The sequence below is a fragment of the Macrobrachium nipponense genome, chromosome 5 (assembly GCF_015104395.2).
Source record: "Macrobrachium nipponense isolate FS-2020 chromosome 5, ASM1510439v2, whole genome shotgun sequence".
NCBI lineage: Eukaryota > Metazoa > Arthropoda > Malacostraca > Decapoda > Palaemonidae > Macrobrachium > Macrobrachium nipponense.
In genome coordinates, this window is record NC_061107.1 from 72,404,120 (window position 1) to 72,421,956 (window position 17,837).

At 48.5% G+C, this 17,837-nt stretch overlaps 1 long non-coding RNA gene across 1 annotated transcript in view; it reads right to left on the minus strand.

Moving 5' to 3' along the window:
- Positions 1 to 659: 659 nt before the first annotated feature.
- LOC135215405 (uncharacterized) overlaps positions 660 to 17,837 on the minus strand; it is a 78,988-nt gene continuing 61,810 nt past the window's right edge. Inside the window, exon 4 of the long non-coding RNA XR_010314674.1 lies at positions 660 to 946. This is a non-coding gene — a long non-coding RNA (uncharacterized LOC135215405). The remainder of the gene's footprint in view (positions 947 to 17,837) is intronic.

A 17,837-nucleotide genomic window follows, 5' to 3' on the forward strand; every position in this document is an offset into this window, starting at 1 on the left:
CCTGGTTCCCCGTCACTCGAAGCCACGAGGGAGAGAGACCGGACTTGCCAGGACAAGGCAATAAAAATGGATAATAACAATAAAAAAATTACTCCATACTATCAAATCTAATGCCCTGAATCGATGGAAGGCTCATTTGGAGTAACAGATGAAAGAGTAGCTGAATCCTGACCAGTCACTAAATGGGAAAGCAGACAAACCATTTGTCCCTCTAACTCAAGTCTTGCTAGTATTATCCTCTATGTATAGTTGTTTCCACAGCCTAACAAGCTCTCTTCAATCACAACCAATTACTGCATTTAGTTGAATTACAGTTCACATCGTTATCCAATCATAACTTCCCCTCACCAAAACATATCATGAGGGAAATAAAACTGGAATAATGCCTATTTCGATAACTTACAAGATCATGCTGAATGAATATTAAAAAAAAAAAAAAATAAAAATAGAAGAACAAACCAACAGAAAAAGCTGAGTGCATCTGCTGAACTCCTACTGAACCCAGCAACAGAAGTAGACAGCCTGCTATGAGTGTTTGTACCTATTAGTCCCCTGTGGGGGATGGGGGAGTGGATGGATAGGATATTCATAAAAAACCAAGTGTTCTCAATTTTATTTCAATCTGTCAAACTCCCACTGGCACGGAAGTAAAAGCCATATAACAAAGAGGTAAGGTTCATTTTAAAAATTAACTATGAAAAGGCAATTTACTTTGTAATGTGCTACATTTTACTGAATGCATTAAAAAACCTGAAGACAGTAATTTACTCTAAACACGTTTTTATAAACTACATGCAATAACAAAAACAGGCATGAAGTCCTAAAACAAATTTGGAGTATTTCAGTGATTGCTCAATTACCAAGATTCCTTGTGAAATTATAGTTATAGAAGAAATAACATACCTTTACCAAATCACAAACTGCCACAATACCAGTGTGTGGATCTCTGAAAAACACAACTGAATCAACCAATAATCAATATGACACTTTCAGCTTTCAAGAATCCTAAAAATGATATTGTTAAACTACAATAAAGTTTTGTACATACTTACCTGGCAGATATATACGTCTAATGGCCCACCCAGCCTCCCCTCAGGAGACAGGTGAAAGAAAAAAATCTGGCTGGAGAGATAGATTGGTTCATACGCCCGCCACCCAGCGGCGGGTAAGGTAGACCACCTGACCTACCTGTCGCGTGTGCCGCGAGATTTGAAATTCTGTCGGAACGTCGGAGACTATAGCTAAGTATATATCTGCCAGGTAAGTATGTACAAAACTTTATTGTAGTTTAACAATATCATTTTTGTACATGAACTTCCCTGCCAGATATATACTTAGCTGATTGGCACCCTTGGTGGAGGGTAAGAGACAGCTAAAGTAATAAGGAGAGATAAGAAACAACTGATGTTGTAGGATATAAATAACCTTGGTTCTTACCTGTTCAGGCAGAAGACTTCATTGATACTGTCTCTGAGTCTGCGTTGCCTGGAGAGCTACAGCTAGGACGTGACCTGATGCTGAAAGACTCTCGGATCTACCACTGGGATATATGATCCCTTTGTGTGGTAGAATCCAAGTCGGATCCTGTTAAAGGGAGTTCGTCCCTATCTTAACAGGTCCTAACCACTACTACTGCAAGGAGCCACACTCATCAGACCACCTAACCAAACTACTAAAGATTAGTATTACGACCTAAAGAGATGCCTTCATGCATCCTCTTTAAGGCAACCAACAACAACAAATACAAGGGGGAAAAATTTATACTACTAAACAGGATGAGTTCCAGCTCCCTGCCCCAGCACTGAATCCGCAGATACGTACGGGCCCAAGGCGAAGCATTTTTCGTAAGTGATTCTCACATCACGTAAGTAGTGGTTCGCGAACACTGACTGACATCTCCAGAATGTTGTCTCCATCAGATTTCGCACGGACATATTCTTGTTGAAAGCAAGAGAAGTTGCTATGGCTCTTACTTCGTGTGCTTTCACTTTAAGAAGCCTAAGATGTTCTTCTCTGCAGGATCCGTGTGCTTCTTTGATGAGGCTTCTCAAGAAGAAGGACAATGCGTTCTTCGACATGGACGAGTAGGCTCTTTTACTGAACACCACAGGACCTCTCGGTTGGCTTTCAGTTGCTCTTTTCTTCTAAGGTAGTATTTCACCATTCTCACTGGGCAAAGAGTTTCTCTCGGGTTCTTCTCCTACCAAAGAAGATAACCCACGAATCTCGAAGTTCTTGGGCCATGGACTTGATGGGTTCTCATTCTTTGCAAGAAAACCAGGAAGGAAAGAGCAAATGAGAGAGTCCTCCTTAAAACCCACATTACCATCAATCGCCTGAAGCTCACTCACTCTTCTGGCGGAAGCTAGAGCCATAAAAAACAGAGTCTTCCTGGTAAGGTCTCTGAATGAGGCTGAATTAGGGGGTTCAAACCTAGAGGACCCAAGGAATGAAGGACTACATCCAAATTCCAGCTAGGTGTCTTAGGAGACTGCATTTTCGTTGTATCAAAAGACCTAATAAGGTCCTGTAGGTCCTTATCTTCCGATAAGTTGAGGCCCCTGTGCCTGAAGACATTCGCCAACATACTACGATAGCCTTTAATCGTCGAAACGACTAAGCCACATTCTTGTCTTAAGAATAAAAAGAAGTCTGCAATTTGATTCACAGAGGTACTGGAAGAGGAAACGTTATTCCTCTTGCACCATCTTCTGAAGACATCCCACTTCGACTGGTACACTCGTAAGGTGGAAGACCTCCTCGCTCTAGCGATTGCCTTAGCAGCTGCTGACGAAAAGCCTTTCGCTCTGACCAGTTTCTGGACAGTCTGAAGCCAGTCAGACTGAGAGCGGGGAGGTTTTTTGTGGTACCTGTCGAAGTGGGGCTGTCTGAGTAGATCGCTCCTTAGAGGAAGCGATCTTGGAAAATCCACTAGCCATTCCAGCACCTCTGTGAACCAATCTTGTGCTGGCCAAAAGGGAGCTATCAAAGTTCTCTCCTCGCGGAATCTGACTCTGCGCAACTTTTTTGTTTTAAAGTCAACCCCAGAATCTTGAAGGGGGGGGGGAAACGCGTATACATCGAGTCCTTTCCAATCGAGTAGGAGAGCGTCTATCCCTATTGCTCCTGGATCCGAGATGGGCGAGCAATACAGATCCAGTCTTTTGTTCTTTGAAGTTGCAAACAGGTCTAAGAGAGGCCTGCCCCACAACTTCCAAAGGCTCTGGCAAACATCTTGGTGCAGAGTCCACTCTGTGGGAAGGACCTGATCTTTCCTGCTGAGGAGATCTGCCCTTACATTCCTTTCTCCCTGTACGAATCTGGTGAGAAGTTTTATCCCCCTTTCTTCTGTCCACAGAAGAAGATCTCTTGCTGTTTCGTACAGAGAGAAGGAATGCGTCCCCCCCTGTTTCCTGATGTATGCCAGAGCCGTGGTGTTGTCCGAGTTTATTTGCACAACTGCTCCTGTCACATCTGACTCGAACTCCTTCAGAGCAAGCCACACGGCTATTAGTTCTTTCCTGTTGATGTGCCAGGACGACTGGTCCCCCCCCACCCAGGTTCCTGGACACCTCCTTGGTTCCCAGAGTCGCCCCCCAACCTGTTTCCGACGCATCGGAGAACAACACCAGGCTGGGGTTCTGGGATTGAAGAGGCAGTCCCTGCGAGAACTTGTTGGGATCCGCCCACCATGCTAACTCCTTCTTGATTTGAAGAGAAATTGACAGGGAGAACTTCAAATCCTGAGAAGGACGACTCCAATTCCGATGAAGAAAGAATTGGAGCGGTCTCAGGTGCAACCTTCCTAGGGAAACAAATTGCTCCAGTGAGGAGAGCGTCCCAGCAGACTCATCACCCCTCACTGCTGCATACTTCTTTCCCTAAGAAGGTTGTTACTTTTTTTCGAGTCCCCGGGCTATCCTCTCCTGTGACGGAAAAGCCCGAAAACTCAGAGAGTTCATCTGGATCCCCAGATAAAAACGCACTCTTGAGCGGGAATCAGACTGACTTCTGCAGATTGGACCAGAAGTCCTAAGGAATAAGTCAAATCCAGGGTTTTTCTTCAAGTCCTTCAGACAAAGATCTCTGGAATTGGCCCTTATAAGCCAATCGTCGAGATAGAGCGAAATCCTCACCCCTTCTAGGTGAAGCCATTGTGCCACATTCCTCATGATGGCCGTAAAGACTTGGGGGTTTTGCCGTGGAGAGGCCAAAACACAGGGCCCTGAATTGGAAGATTCTTCCCCCCATCATGAATCTTAGAAAACTTCCTCGAGGAAGGATGGATTGGTACGGGTGGAAGTAAGCGTCCTGTAAGTCCAAGGACACCATCCAGTCCCCTGGACGGAGTGCTGCTAACACCGAGGCAGTGGTCTCCATCGTGAACTTCTTTTCGACGAAGAAGTTCAGGGCGCTTACATCCAACACCGGTCTCCATCCCCCTGAGGATTTCGGAACTAGGAACAGGCGGTTGTAAAAGCCTGCCGAAAGATGATCTGCCACTAGTTCGATCGCCTCCTTTTCCAGCATCTGATCTACCGCTAGTCGGAGGGCTTGATTCATGATGGGGTCCTGTATCTGGCCTCAACTCCCTCGGGGTATTCGTCAAGGGAGGCCTCGAAGAGAACGGGATGAGATAGCCCTTCCTCAAAATTGACAGGGTCCAGGCATCTGCGTCTTTCTGGGCCCAGACTTCTGCAAACTGTAAAAAGCCTGGCGCCTACAGTTGTCTGAAGGACTTGAGTCTTACTTGGGAGGTTTGATTGACTTCGTAAAAGTCCTCCCTCTTCTATTTGGTTTCCGACCTCTGAACGAAGAGGATCTAGAGGTAGAAGCCCCTCGAAAGGGTTCCTGAGAGGTCGGCTTAGCTTTCTTCGTCTTAGTCTGGAAGGTAGGGCGCGGCTTCCTTGCAGACTGCGCTAGAAGGTCCTGCGTAGCTTTGGCAGAGAGAGCCTTCGAAATGTCTTGAACCAGGTGTTTAGGAAACAAAAGCTGCGTAGAGAGAGGGGCAAAAAAGCAAAGACGATCTCTGAGCATGTGAGACAGACTTTGTTAAAAATGAGCAAAATACTGATCTTTTCTTCAAGACCCCTGCTCCAAACAGTGAAGCTATTTCTCTGGCCCCATCCCTCACCGATTTACCATACAGGATAAGACACAATTCAAATCCTCCGGAGAAAACGTGTCCGGTCCTTGAGTTTTCTTGGCTAGGACTCCGAGGACCAATCGAGAAAGTTGAAAACTTCCAAGACTCTAAAAATGCTTTTAGAATGTGATCTATTTCATTCATTGCCCACGTAGTTTTGGCCGAATTCAAAAGCTGATCTCTAGTGGCGTCTACTAGTGCCGAAAAATCTGCGTCAGCTGAAGACGGAAGGCCCAGTCCAAGGGTTTCTCCTGTCTCATACCAAAATCCTGTCCGTCCTGAAAGCTTCGACGGAGGGAAGGCAAACATAGTTTTCCCCGCTTCTTCTTTAGTACGCATCCATGAACCGAAACTCTTAGAGCGCTTTCTTCATAGAAAGAGTCGGTTCATTCTCACACACGAAGATCCTTTCGTTGCTTTCGCTGTGGAGAACAACGAGTGTGGAGAAGAGGAGCAGTAGGGCTCAAAGACTCTCCGAACTCCTGAAGGAGAAGCTCTGTGAGCTTGCTTGTAAACGAAAGAAAACTGTTGCCGATGTATTAGTTTCTTCCTCAGAGGCTTCCTGGTCTTCGTGAAGAGGAGAACGGGGATGAGGATCCTTATGAGAATCCTTAGATGATTTCCTAGCTGGGGTACAGTGCGATGAAGGAGACAAACGTCTTGAATGAGGAGAAGATTCCAAAGTAGAGAGGCGTACAGGAGAACGACAAGTCGTAAAAGAAGGACGCTTATCCGAAAATTCTTGTCTAAACTCGCATTCCTTCCTAAATGCAGACAAACTCTTAACAGCAAAAGAGGAAGGACTCCTTTCCCTAGAAAGACACGTCTATCCCTAGGGAAACTACGAGAGGGAGAGCGCCTACTAAAAAATCCTGGCGCCGATCGTGAGGAGAGCGGCTACCAGGCGCCGAGCGCCTATCTGTCACAGGGCGCTTAGGGGAATCCTGGCGCCTACCAAGCGGCGAAACGTTGCTAAAAATAGGGCGCCTTTCAGGAGCAGGCGCTGAGAGGCTCTTGATGCCTACGAAGCGGAGAGCGGCTGCTATGCTCCGAGCGCTTAAACGGAACAGGGTGTTCGGCGAGATCTTGGTCCTTACCAAGGGGAGAACGTCTGTAAGGCTCCGAGCGCCTAACAGAAGCAGGGCGCTTGAGGCGTTCCTGACTTCTAGCAAGAGGAGACCGATCAGGAGTAGGGAGTCTCGAGAAACGAAGAGCGACCTACTAGGAGAACGAAGCAAACGAGGATCAAGGCGTCTTTCTCCAGGAGAACAGCTACTAAAAGAAGGACGCTTACCAGGAGCAGGGCTCCTACTAGACTCTTGATGTCTTACAGGGGAGGAGCGAACTCCATGCGATGAGCGCCTACCAGTCACGTTATCCGACGCCCGACGACAGTAGTCGGAAGGAGAAGTGCGCCTACTTTCAGAAGGGCATTCCCTAGGTTCTCTGAGAAGGCGAGGAGAAGAAAGATGAGACGGAGACGACGAAATAAGTCTTCTATGACCTGAGCGACTCTCTCTTCTTGCACGAAACTCTAGAAGAAGGAAGAAACAGAAGGGGCTGAGCGTCTACCCCGAGGCAGGAAATCCGACTGGGGAAATATCTTCATAGTCCAAGGAGCGCCTATCCGTCGAATGGCGTCTCGACACCTCCGAGCGGGAGGGTGGTGTTCCTCTCGTGAAATGTTACGATGTGTAGAAGTATCCTCAAAAGAAGGAGATCGCCGATTACAAGGAGAGCGCTCTTCCGACAAAACGCGCCTCGATCTCTTGATAGGGAGAGACAAATCCTTCCTTCTACGCGATCTCGATGCCAAGGAGTCCGCCAAGGCTGTGATCTGAGCTTGTAGGCCCGCTAGCACTCGAGAAGGAGAGTCCCCAGGATCTTCTTACCGAAGCAAGCTCAGCGCGAGGAGCGGGAGAAGGAGGGACGATCACTGGCTCTCCTAGGCTTCTTTGCTTGCAAGGAAGCTACATCAGAAAAGTCTTCTGGGTTGGACGCTAACGTACTTGAAGGGAGCCTCCGCAGCCCTCTTCAACGGGCGTGACGCCTCCTTAGAGCTCCAACCACGCTTCGGCGAAGGAAGAAGAGGATGACGAAAAACACTGACGAAGAATATTCTTCTTCTTACGATCCAAGGCAGCCTGGGAGCGAACTTCAGGATCTTGCCGAGGGGACGCCCTGACCGGTGGGGGCTCTCCTAGCCCTCCTGCGGCTTTCGACTTTCCTCCTCCACTGGAAACTGGGAGTCTGGAAGAGGTCTAGGCCTGGAGGCACTAAGGAGCCAGTCAGACGCACCCTCCACATCACTGGGTACACTGCATTATCATCATGACACTCTTACCTTTGATCAGTACGAAGATTTCTTGTCTTCCTTAGAACACAAGGAAGCTTTTGAGGCCGCCGCCTCCGAAGACGATCTACGGCTTCGGTGCGGGGAGCAGGAGCTGAGACCTGGGAGGAAGGTTCTAAAACAACATTAATGTTAGTTTCATTCTCACTCATTCTCGACCTGCTCGAACTCCTTGAAGAAGCTTTACGTACCCTATCCCTTTCAAGTTTCCTAATATAGAAGAAAGAGCCTTATATTCATCTTCGTTCAAAACCTCACACTCTTGACACGGGTTACTAAACGAACATTCATTCCCCCTACATTTAACACAGAAAGTGTGAGGGTCAACCGCAGCTTTCGGTAACCTCACCTTACATCCATCGGTCAAACATACTCTAAACAAAATGTTATTGTTATAATACAATTAAGTTTGTTCATACTTACCTGGCAGATATATATATAGCTGTATTCTCCGAAGTCCGACAGAATTTCAAAATTCGCGGCACACGCAGTTGGGCGGCCAGGTGGTAGTACCCATTCCCTCCCGCCGCTGGGAGGCGGATATCAGGAAACTATTCCCATTTTTCTATTCATATTTTATCAGTGCCACTGTCTCCTGAGGGGAGGTGGGTGGGCACTTTAATTATATATATCTGCCAGGTAAGTATGAACAAAAACTTAATTGTATTATAACAATAACATTTTGTTCATGAAACTTACCTGACAGATATATATATAGCTTGAATCCCACCTTCGGATGGTGGGAAGAGACAGAATAGGATTTTTGGGAACTAAATTAAGTAGATGATATACATCTTGGTTCCTCACCTGTTAGCATAGCCGACTTCGTGATTACTGTCACCAAAGTCTGCTTCTGCGTTACTAGAGTTGCCAGCGAGGTAGAGACCTGTAATGCTGGTGCGCTCTAGATGATCTGTCAACGGGGGCGTGACCACAATGTGACTAGACCATATGACCATACTTCTGAGGGCAACGAGGCTAAAACCACCACCTGACCTAACCTATCAAAGTTAGTTCCATAACTTCTAGGCTAAAGAAAAGGAACGCGCCTCTTCAAGCGACCAACCCTTCAAAGTTAAAAGCACACCTATCCCTTTTCTATAGGATAGGATTCGTGTTGCTTGCTGCCCCCAATAATAATATTTACGGGGATATGTATGGTGGCCTAGCGACTTACAGATCTCAAATGTCATCTTCACATCCCGTCGGGAGTGTGGAAGCGAACACAGAGTTGCTTCGCTAAAGCGTGGCACTCAGGATGTTACTGAGTGTCATGCTCTGTTGAAAATGCTTCCGAGGCCGCGCCCTCACCTCTTGAGCATTCATATTAGAAAAATCTCAAATCTTTATGCAAACATAATGAATGAGACTTCTTAAAAGAACTCCTTGACTATAATCAGCCAGGGTGTTCTTGGACATGAACCAGTCTGGTCTATTTCGGAACACCGCAGATTGTCCGTTGACCTCGACTTTCTATAGTTTTATAAAGATAAAACTTGAGAGACCCGACAGGGCACAGGACTCTCTAATGCCTTTGCCCAATAATTTGTGCCATACCCTTGGTCTCCAAGCCTTCGGGTCAAGGGTTAGACAGGTTTTCGTTCTTATCAAGAACGAAGGCTTAGAGGACAGACCGCATTATGTCCTTTAAAGCTAAAACCTCTGATGATGGCTAAAAGCTCACTAACCCATCTTTGCCGTGGCTAGAGCGGTTAGAATGTTAGCCTTTCTGGTCACGTGTATTAAGTTCGCAGAAAGGATAGGTTCGAAATGCTTTGGCATCAGAAACTCAGACTACGTCTAAGTTCCATGCCGGAACCTGCGATCCAGAGAATTTCAAGATCTCCCCAGACCTCAAAGATCGTGAAGCTTTGTTGTTTGACAGAACCGAATCTCTGAGCCTAGAGGCCGTCAACAACATATTTGCATATTCTACAATAGTTAGGACTTCCTATCTTATCTCATACTTCATACGAAAGATAGAACCATAAGAAATTCACAGAGGTCGAGTTGGAGGAACAGTCATTTCCCTTCACTATCCAGAAACGGCCCGCTCCGATTGAACACTGAAAATAGGCAGCACTGCTTTGCCTTGGCCAAGAGACTGCCATTAATCTTGAAGATCTTATCGCTTCTCGATAGTCTGAACGCCTTCAGACTCAGAGAGGAGAGATATTAGATACTTCACTAAGTGACGATGTTAGATTACACCGATTCTCTCGGGAAGGGTCTTTGGACAATTCTCTGAATTACCTGACCTCTGTGAATCCAACCTCTTAGAGGCCAACATGTGGCGACTAAAGCTAATCCTCTAGGATCATGAATAAGGAACAACTTAAGAGGAAGCTCCTTCGTCTTCAATATTACGAAAAACTTAACGAAAAGGACGCCCTCAGTCTCTCCTCACTTTCGAAATACTTCTAAGTGAGGATTACTCAGACGTCAGTAGTTGTTGCCTTCGATCGAGAAGACCCGCACGGACGTGCACTAGTTTAACGAACCTCTTGAGGATCGTTACGTTTCCCGTGCCAAAGCCTATAACCAATTCTCTCTTCTTGAGCTATGAAAGAGCTGAGAAATTATCCGAGATGATTTGGGCCACTCGATCCAAACTCACCCTTCGAGGAACTGGAGAGCCGACCAATTTGGCTTCCAATTCTTTCAGACAATGTGCCAGAACATCTGTTCCTCTGTTCGGATGTCTGGCACCCTCTCGCTATCACCCGAGGTGATCCTCAAGCCGTTGAAAGAAATTAGAATTATTACAAGATCTTTGATGTTATTCCAATTTCTTCGTGAGGAAAAATTGTAGAGGTCTGAATTGCTGTTTATTCAGGGAAAACAAGCTTCTCCAGCGAGGAAAATGGTCCCCAGCAAACTCATCCATTCCCTCACTCAGCCTGCTTCCTTCCCTAAATAAGGCTGCGCTTTGCATAAGCAGGAGAGCATTATTATAGTGCTATGCCGCGGTAGATTCGTACAGAATTCTGTTACCGTGCGGTAAAACCCGCACCGAACAAGTATAAGAGATATCTTGTTGAAATTTTCTAAGTAAACGGAAGGCATGTTCATTCATGATTACTAGAAATTTCCTCAACCCGAGGCTAAAATCCATTGATTGTAAGGGCAGAGAGACGCAACCAAACGCGCATGACACCGAGCTAGCCTGTACTTGCGTAGATCACAGTAACAGCAGCCTTGTTCATCGTCTCGCACTCATCTGCCTGAGTTGCCAGCTACTCCTTTACGAAGGGATAGGTATGAAATTATCGAGCAAAAGAAACTCTCAAGCAGGCATATTTAAACGAAACAAAATTCGCCTAAATACAGAAAACTGAGTTGGGTGTTGTCGTAACAATACCTGAATATTATTCTACTCCGAAAAACTCTTGGAAGGTTGAAGGGAGTGTCAAATAAATACATTAGAACAACAGTTCTTTCGGCTTCTATCCGCAGAGGTAAATACTATATGCGTATATGACTTGACCCATGCGTTAGCAAAATGACGCAAAGATAAACTACGTAAGTATTGTAGTAATTTGAACATCGAATTCTCTACATACATCTTTCCTCGACGAGGAAGAGAGAAAGAAAGGAAAACGACTGTCCACGTTCTAATGAATGAGACTTTTTAAAAGAACTCCTTGACTCTTTGCCAAGACTCTTTGCCAAGAAAAGGGAGTAATATTCGAATAGAGATCATCAAGAGAGAACCGAGGATCGAAAAGGACCGTTCAATGTTCTTATGATATTGGACATAAGACTTCCTGGATCTAGTCTACAAGTCTTTTTCTTACTCCCCGGATGAGCCTCTGAAAATGAATGAGAGCTCTTCCGAAATTTGTTAATGAGTTTGATCGCTTAAACGATAAAAACGTTAAAATCTATGTCAATGAGAACTACCCCATTTATGAGGGTCCCCCACTTAAATGAAAAAACGTTTAGTATCTTGACAATGGGGAAAACGTCCTTACTAGACAAAACTATTAGCACTTTGCTAATAGGGGAAAACCCTTTAACATGACCGAAAGTCACCCAGGAATCCGAGTATATAATCTTCCCGATTCTCAGAGAAATCGATGAAGAGGAGAGGGATCGAAGAAAAATTCAGGGTATGTCTCTCCGCTAACTCCGAATCCTTTTAAAAAAATTTCTGTAAAGGACTGTCCTGTGGAGAGTCCTGAAAAAACCTCCTCTGACGAGCGTTTATAAAGCGTCAAGCGTCTTAAGAAACGTCCTGAACAGCAAATAAAACGCCTTCTACAAGTCTTTTCTCTCGCAAGCGTCCTGCCGAGCTTCCACCGAAGCTCCTGGCGAATGTGCACAAAAGCGTCCTCATAAGCGTCCTGGAAAGCGTCCTCAAAAAACGTCCTGCGTAGCTAAGAGCGTGTCTGAGCAGAGAACACCAAGTCTTCTGAACGACGTTTCAGAGAGGAACTCGTTGAGCGCCCTGATGCATGCAAGTCCCGCCAAGAGGCGTCCTGGCGAGCGACCTTGCCAACATCTCAATGTTATGACGAACCGCGTTTTGCGTAGACGTTGAATATTTTCAAGGGACGTCCTCATGCGAGTCTCCATGGAGAGCCGCACGCTGCTCCTGAAGTGTGTGAACACTAAAGGAAGACGTATGGCTTTTCGTCTTCAAGACGGGCCTTAAAGACCTTCATACCTTCTTACAAAGACAGTGGCCGCCTGTGCAACAACTGCGTCTTAGTAATGCAAAAGAACATCTCCAGAAACGCACTCAGCAAAGGGAACGCCGAGCGTCCGAAAGACACCCTCGCAAGGTGCTTGCCGAGCGTCCTGGAGAATGTCTCTACTTATAGGACGTCGAGCACCTCCAAAAGCTACCTCACGTCTAAATTGCCCTTGTTATGCCGAACCAGAGACATAAGTTGTTTGACTGTGCAAAGCAGCTTGCCGGACGTCAAACTTATCAGCTTGCTTTTTCGAAGCAAAGCGAACGTTACATAACGTATACGGAGCGCCATGAGGAGAGGAGACGAATACTGAGTTGCTCCTCCAAAAGGTGGAATCTAGAATGTCCTTGATTACCAAATTCTTTTGGAATGCTAGCGAGGTTGAAACAGCTCTAACTTCATGAGCGTTCACTCGCAGGAGGCTCAAATCACTCTTCTGGCAAGATGAATGAGCCTCCTTAATAATGTATACATGATGTATAAATGAGCGTTCACTCGCAGGAGCTCAAAATCACTCTTCTGGCAAGATGAATGAGCCTCCCTAATATGTCCCTTAGGAAAAGAGCCAGTGCATTCTTCGAAAAGGGTAAATGTGGTCTCTTTACTCCTCATCCTCTCGTGACGAGAGAGAGGACGTGAAGCGTCCCTCTTCTCTAAAGCTTCTTTAGGGGGCGCGAGTCCTTCCGAGAGCCCCAACCCCCTGTGTGGGGGAGGAGGCCTCGGAGGGACGAGAAACAATAACCCTTGAAGATTCGTGCACGTGCTCGATCTTCGGCAGCCTGGGAAGCGACAACAGGACCTGCCGAAAGGAAGCCAGATCAGCATGAAAAACCCGTAACCCCCCTCCTTCGGCTTTTGACATGCCCTCTCCCTGGTTTTTCTGGGGAGTCCGACAGAGGTCTAGGCCTAGAGGCGTTATGGGGCCGATCTGACGTTCCCTCCTAACGAGAGAAAGGACGTGAAGCGTCCTCTTCTCTAAAGCTTCTTAGAGGGCCGCGAGTCCTTCCAGAGCTCCAAACCCTTGCGCGGGGAGGGACGCCTCGGAGGACGAGAAGCAATCCTTCAAGATTCGTGCACGTGCACGATCTTTAGCAGCCTGGGTAAGCGTCAACAGGTTCTGCCGAAGGGACGCCAGATCGGTGGGGAAGCCCCCCCCGTAACCCTCTTGGGCTGGGCTTTTCGACATGCCCTCTCCCTGAGTCCTGGGAGTCCGACAGAGGTCCAGGCCTAGAGGCATTATGGGCCGATCTGACGCCCCCCTCCACAACACAAGGGGCACTACACTTCACAACAACTGAATGGAGAGCGAGCACTTAAGTCTAAGATTACTTGATGTAATCCTCTAGCAGACACTTCTTCTAGGCCAGTAAGCCATACCACAGGTTAGGCAAAATAAAATCTACAGGAGGTTAGAAGGTTCATTATTTCTAACTTCTGTTTACTGTGGAGGAAAACTCCTGATTCTAACACGCTCTAAAAATGACAATTTGTCGAAAATTGCATTTTTCCTAACTATACAAACCTGAGGTCCTTTAACAATAGGAAGTAGCTAGCGGCAGCTGGAACGGTCGTAAGCTTCGAACAAGGGGAGAACGGTAGTTAACTGCTTGTCCGATCGTCGCGCGCCGCGACGACTGGGAGGTAAACAAATCACTTTTGCTTTTGGACCCATGCAAAATACGCAGAGTGAGGGTGGCATGAGGAGGGACTTTATGTTCGGACCTCAGTTTTGTATAGTTAGGAAAAAATGCAATTTTCGACAAATTGTCATTTGTTCCGATACGTAATACAAACCATCGGTCCTTTAACAATAGGAAGACTCACTTCTTGGTGGGTGGAATCCTGGAGTCTTTTGATGAACAGGACTGGTGTTCGTCCATCCCTGGAATGCCTCCCTGGTCGTAAGAGCGAGGGAGGGATCCAAGCCTCTGTCCGATTGATCGGGGTGTGCACCGCAGGATCAATGGTCAGACTCTGGGGCCGAGTACTAAGAGAGGAGGCAAGGCGTATCTTCTTCGTACCAGCATTGGTAAGAAACTTTCTTTTTCCTTACATGAGCAAATGTAAAGTAATGGGTTTGTCTCATGTTGGCATCCACTTTCTCCCCCTTGTTGGAGAAAGTGGTGGATATTTACTCCTTATCTCTAGTTAAAGAGATAGGATGGAGCTCTGTTGAATAGCTTACCTGCATCGGACTCCTTCCAGCAAGGTAAGACCGTATCCCTCTGCCACAGGTAGAGGTAGAAAAAGTGGTGAAGAGAAGCCAGTCACTCTCTCATTCACGCATTCATTCTCCCAGTCATACCAGGAATCGATGCTGTTCTGGCCTGCTCGGGTGCTGGGTAAGCTTACACAACGTGTTGAGCAGCCACCACAGGTCCAAGGAGTATCAAGGACTTGTGGGCAATATCCCGAAGGTAGAAGGACGTGAAGGTGGTCTGGTTGGCCCACCCAGACACCTGCCTTCAGGACCTGCGCCACGGAGAAGTTCCTACGGAACGCTAAGGAGGGTCCGATACCTCTGACTTCGTGGGCTCTCGGACGGAGCGTACGGATGTCGTCGCTACCATCAGCTTCGTACGCTCTCCTGATCACCTCACGTAGCCAGAAAGAAAGCGTGTTCTTGGAGACTTCTTTCTTGGTGACCCCAGTGCTAACGAAGAGGCGTCGACACTCAGGCCTGAGATGTCGAGTTCTCTTCAGATAGCGCCGTAGCGCCCTCACAGGACAAAGCAGCATCTCATCCGCATCGTTATCTGTAAAGTCCAGCAGGGAGGGGATCGTGAAAGACTCGACCTGTCGTCAGGGATCGACGGATTCTGAGTCTTAGCTACGAAGGTTCGGGACGAAATCGAGCGTCACAGATCCCCAGCCTCTGGTATGTTTCACATCAAAAGGAAAGGCCATGTAGCCCTTCCCCTACTCTCTTCGCCGATGCCCAGGGCCAGCAAGAAGAGGGTCTTGAGGGTCAGATCCCTGTCTGACGACTCTCGGAGTGCTCGAACGGTGTTCGAGTCAGACTCCTAAGGAGACGAGAGTCACGTCCCACGCAGGGGCCTGAGTTCCCTGGGTGGGCAAGACCTTTCGAAGCTCCTCATTAGCAAGGATATCTCGAACGAATTTCGTGATGTCCAGTCCCCTCAGTTTTAGGACGAGAGCCAGAGCGGCTCTATATCCCACCTTGACTGTGGGTACTGAGAGGAGCTTCTCTCGGCGAAGAAACACGAGGAAATCCGCTACCTGCTGAAGAGTGGCTCTGAGAGGAGACAAACCCTGTCTACGACACCAACCACAGAAGACGGCCCACTTCCCCTGGTATACAGCTGCAGAGGAACTGTCTGACGTGTCCAGCCATCTCTGTTGCTGCGCTACGAGAAAAGCCTCTCGTTCGCAAGAGATGGTGGATAACAGCCAGCCGTGAAGTTGAAGGGACTGACTGCGCGGTGGTACCGTTCTACGTGTGGCTGGGCTAGAAGGTTGTGCCAGTTGGGTAGCTCTCTCGGTGCGTCTGCAAGAAGAGCCAGCAGGTCCGGATACCAAACGGCTTGCGGCCGTTTGGGAGCCACCAGGATCATTCTGAGATTGGGAGTGACCAGCGCTCGACTGATCACTTTCCGAATCAGACAGAAGGGAGGAAAGGCGTAAGCGAAGAGGTTGTCCCAGGGGTGTTGGAGAGCGTCCTCTGCAGCTGCCCATGGGTCCGGCACGGCCGAGAAGAACACCTGTATCTTCCTGTTGTGCCGGGTAGCGAACAGGTCTACGACCGGTCGCCCCCACAGGTTGAAGAGCCTTTCCGCCACGTCTTGGTGTAGAGACCATTCGGTCCCTATCACCTGATCCCGACGGCTGAGCTTGTCTGCTACTACATTCCTCTTGCCTGGAATGTAGCGTGCTGACAGCTCTATCGAGTGAGCCGTGGCCCACTCGTGCACCTGCACCGTCAACTGATGGAGCGGAAGAGACACTAGCCCCCCCTGCTTGTTGACATATGCCACTACTGTGGTGTTGTCGCACATCAACACCACTGAGTGTCCCACCAAGCGGTCCCGAAACTCTTGGAGAGCGTTGAACGCCGCCTTGAGTTCCAGGACATTGATGTGAAGGTGCTTCTCGTGATGGTCCCACACACCTGCAGTCAGCAACTCCTCCAGGTGTGCGCCCCATCCCTCGGTCGTTAGCGTCTGAGAACAGAAGCATCTACGGGGGGGGGAGTGCGTATGGGCACTCCTCTTAAGAGGTTCTTGTCGTCGAGCCACCAGGCTAGGTTCCTGCCTCACCTTGTCCGTGATAGCCACGGGAAAGTAAGGAGGATCCTTGGCCTGAGACCAACTCTCCCTTAGCCTCCACTGGAGAGACCGCAGGTGAAGACGCCCGTGAGGGACTAACTTCTCGAGTGACGACAGATGGCCGATCACGACTTGCCATTGCTGTGCTGCCTGTTCCTGCCGCGACAGGAACCGGCCGCTGCCTCCCTGATTTGCTTGATACGCAAGTCTGCGGGAAAGACTTGCCCTGCTACCGTATCTATCAGCATACCCAGGTACTTCATCTTCTGCTTGGGTTCGAGATCGACTTCTCGTAGTTTATCACGATCCCCAGATCGCGACAAAACTTGAGGAGTCGATCTCTGTCCTGTAGCAACTGCGAGCGGGAGCTCGCCAGGACCAGCCAATCGTCGAGATACCTCAGAAGACGTATCCCGTTCGAATGGCCCAAGCCGACACCAGAGTGAACACTCGCGTGAACACCTGTGGGGCGGTTGAGAGACCGAAACAAAGTGCCCTGAATTGGTACACCGTCCCGTCGAAGATGAAGCGGAGGTACTTTCTGGAGACTGATGGATGGGTATTTTGAAAATACGCGTCCTTCAGCCTCCACCGAAAGCATGGAAATCGTCCCCCTCCTGATCGAGTCGAGCACGAGTGCCGCCGACTCCATCGGTGAACCGCGTCCGTGCAAGAACGAAAGCGGTTCAGGGGGGGAGAGAGGTCTATCACCGGGCCGCCAGCCCCCCCACCGATGCCTTCTCCACTAGGAAGAGGCGGCTGTAAAAGCCTGGTGACTGGTCCTCCACGATTTCTACAGCTCGTTTCGCCAGCATGGTCTTGATCTCCTGTCGAAGAGCGTTGTCCTTTGCTGATCCCCGGACATAGGTCTGTAGATGGACCGGTTTTGGAGATATGTGGGGCCGAGACTCGAAGGGTAGTAGATATCCCTCCCGAAGGACGTCTACTATCCAGTTCTCCGGCGCCGGTAGCGCTGCCAAGTCGCCCAATGGCTCGCCAGGCACCCCCCCACTTCCGGCAGCAGGTGAGGGGGAACGCCGTCCCTAGCGTTTCCCTCCTCGTTTCGACTTCTTTCCAGCACCTCCTCGGGGAAAGGAGGGTTTGGGAGGAGGGCTGATTGCGGTCCTCTCGCAGAAGTCGAAACAACTGGAGTCTTCACACGGGGTTTGGACGGTGCAACCGTCTCGCCGCCGTGGAAGCGCTAGCCAAGCTCTTTGGTTTGGCCGCAGTTACTCGAGGTTGCCCAGAAACCTTCGAGACTGCCTGGTGGACTAAGCGGTCACTCTCGTCAGTGCGCCGCCGTTCCACCGCAGCGTCCACCATCTCTCCAGGAAAGAGAGCTGGGGAACTCC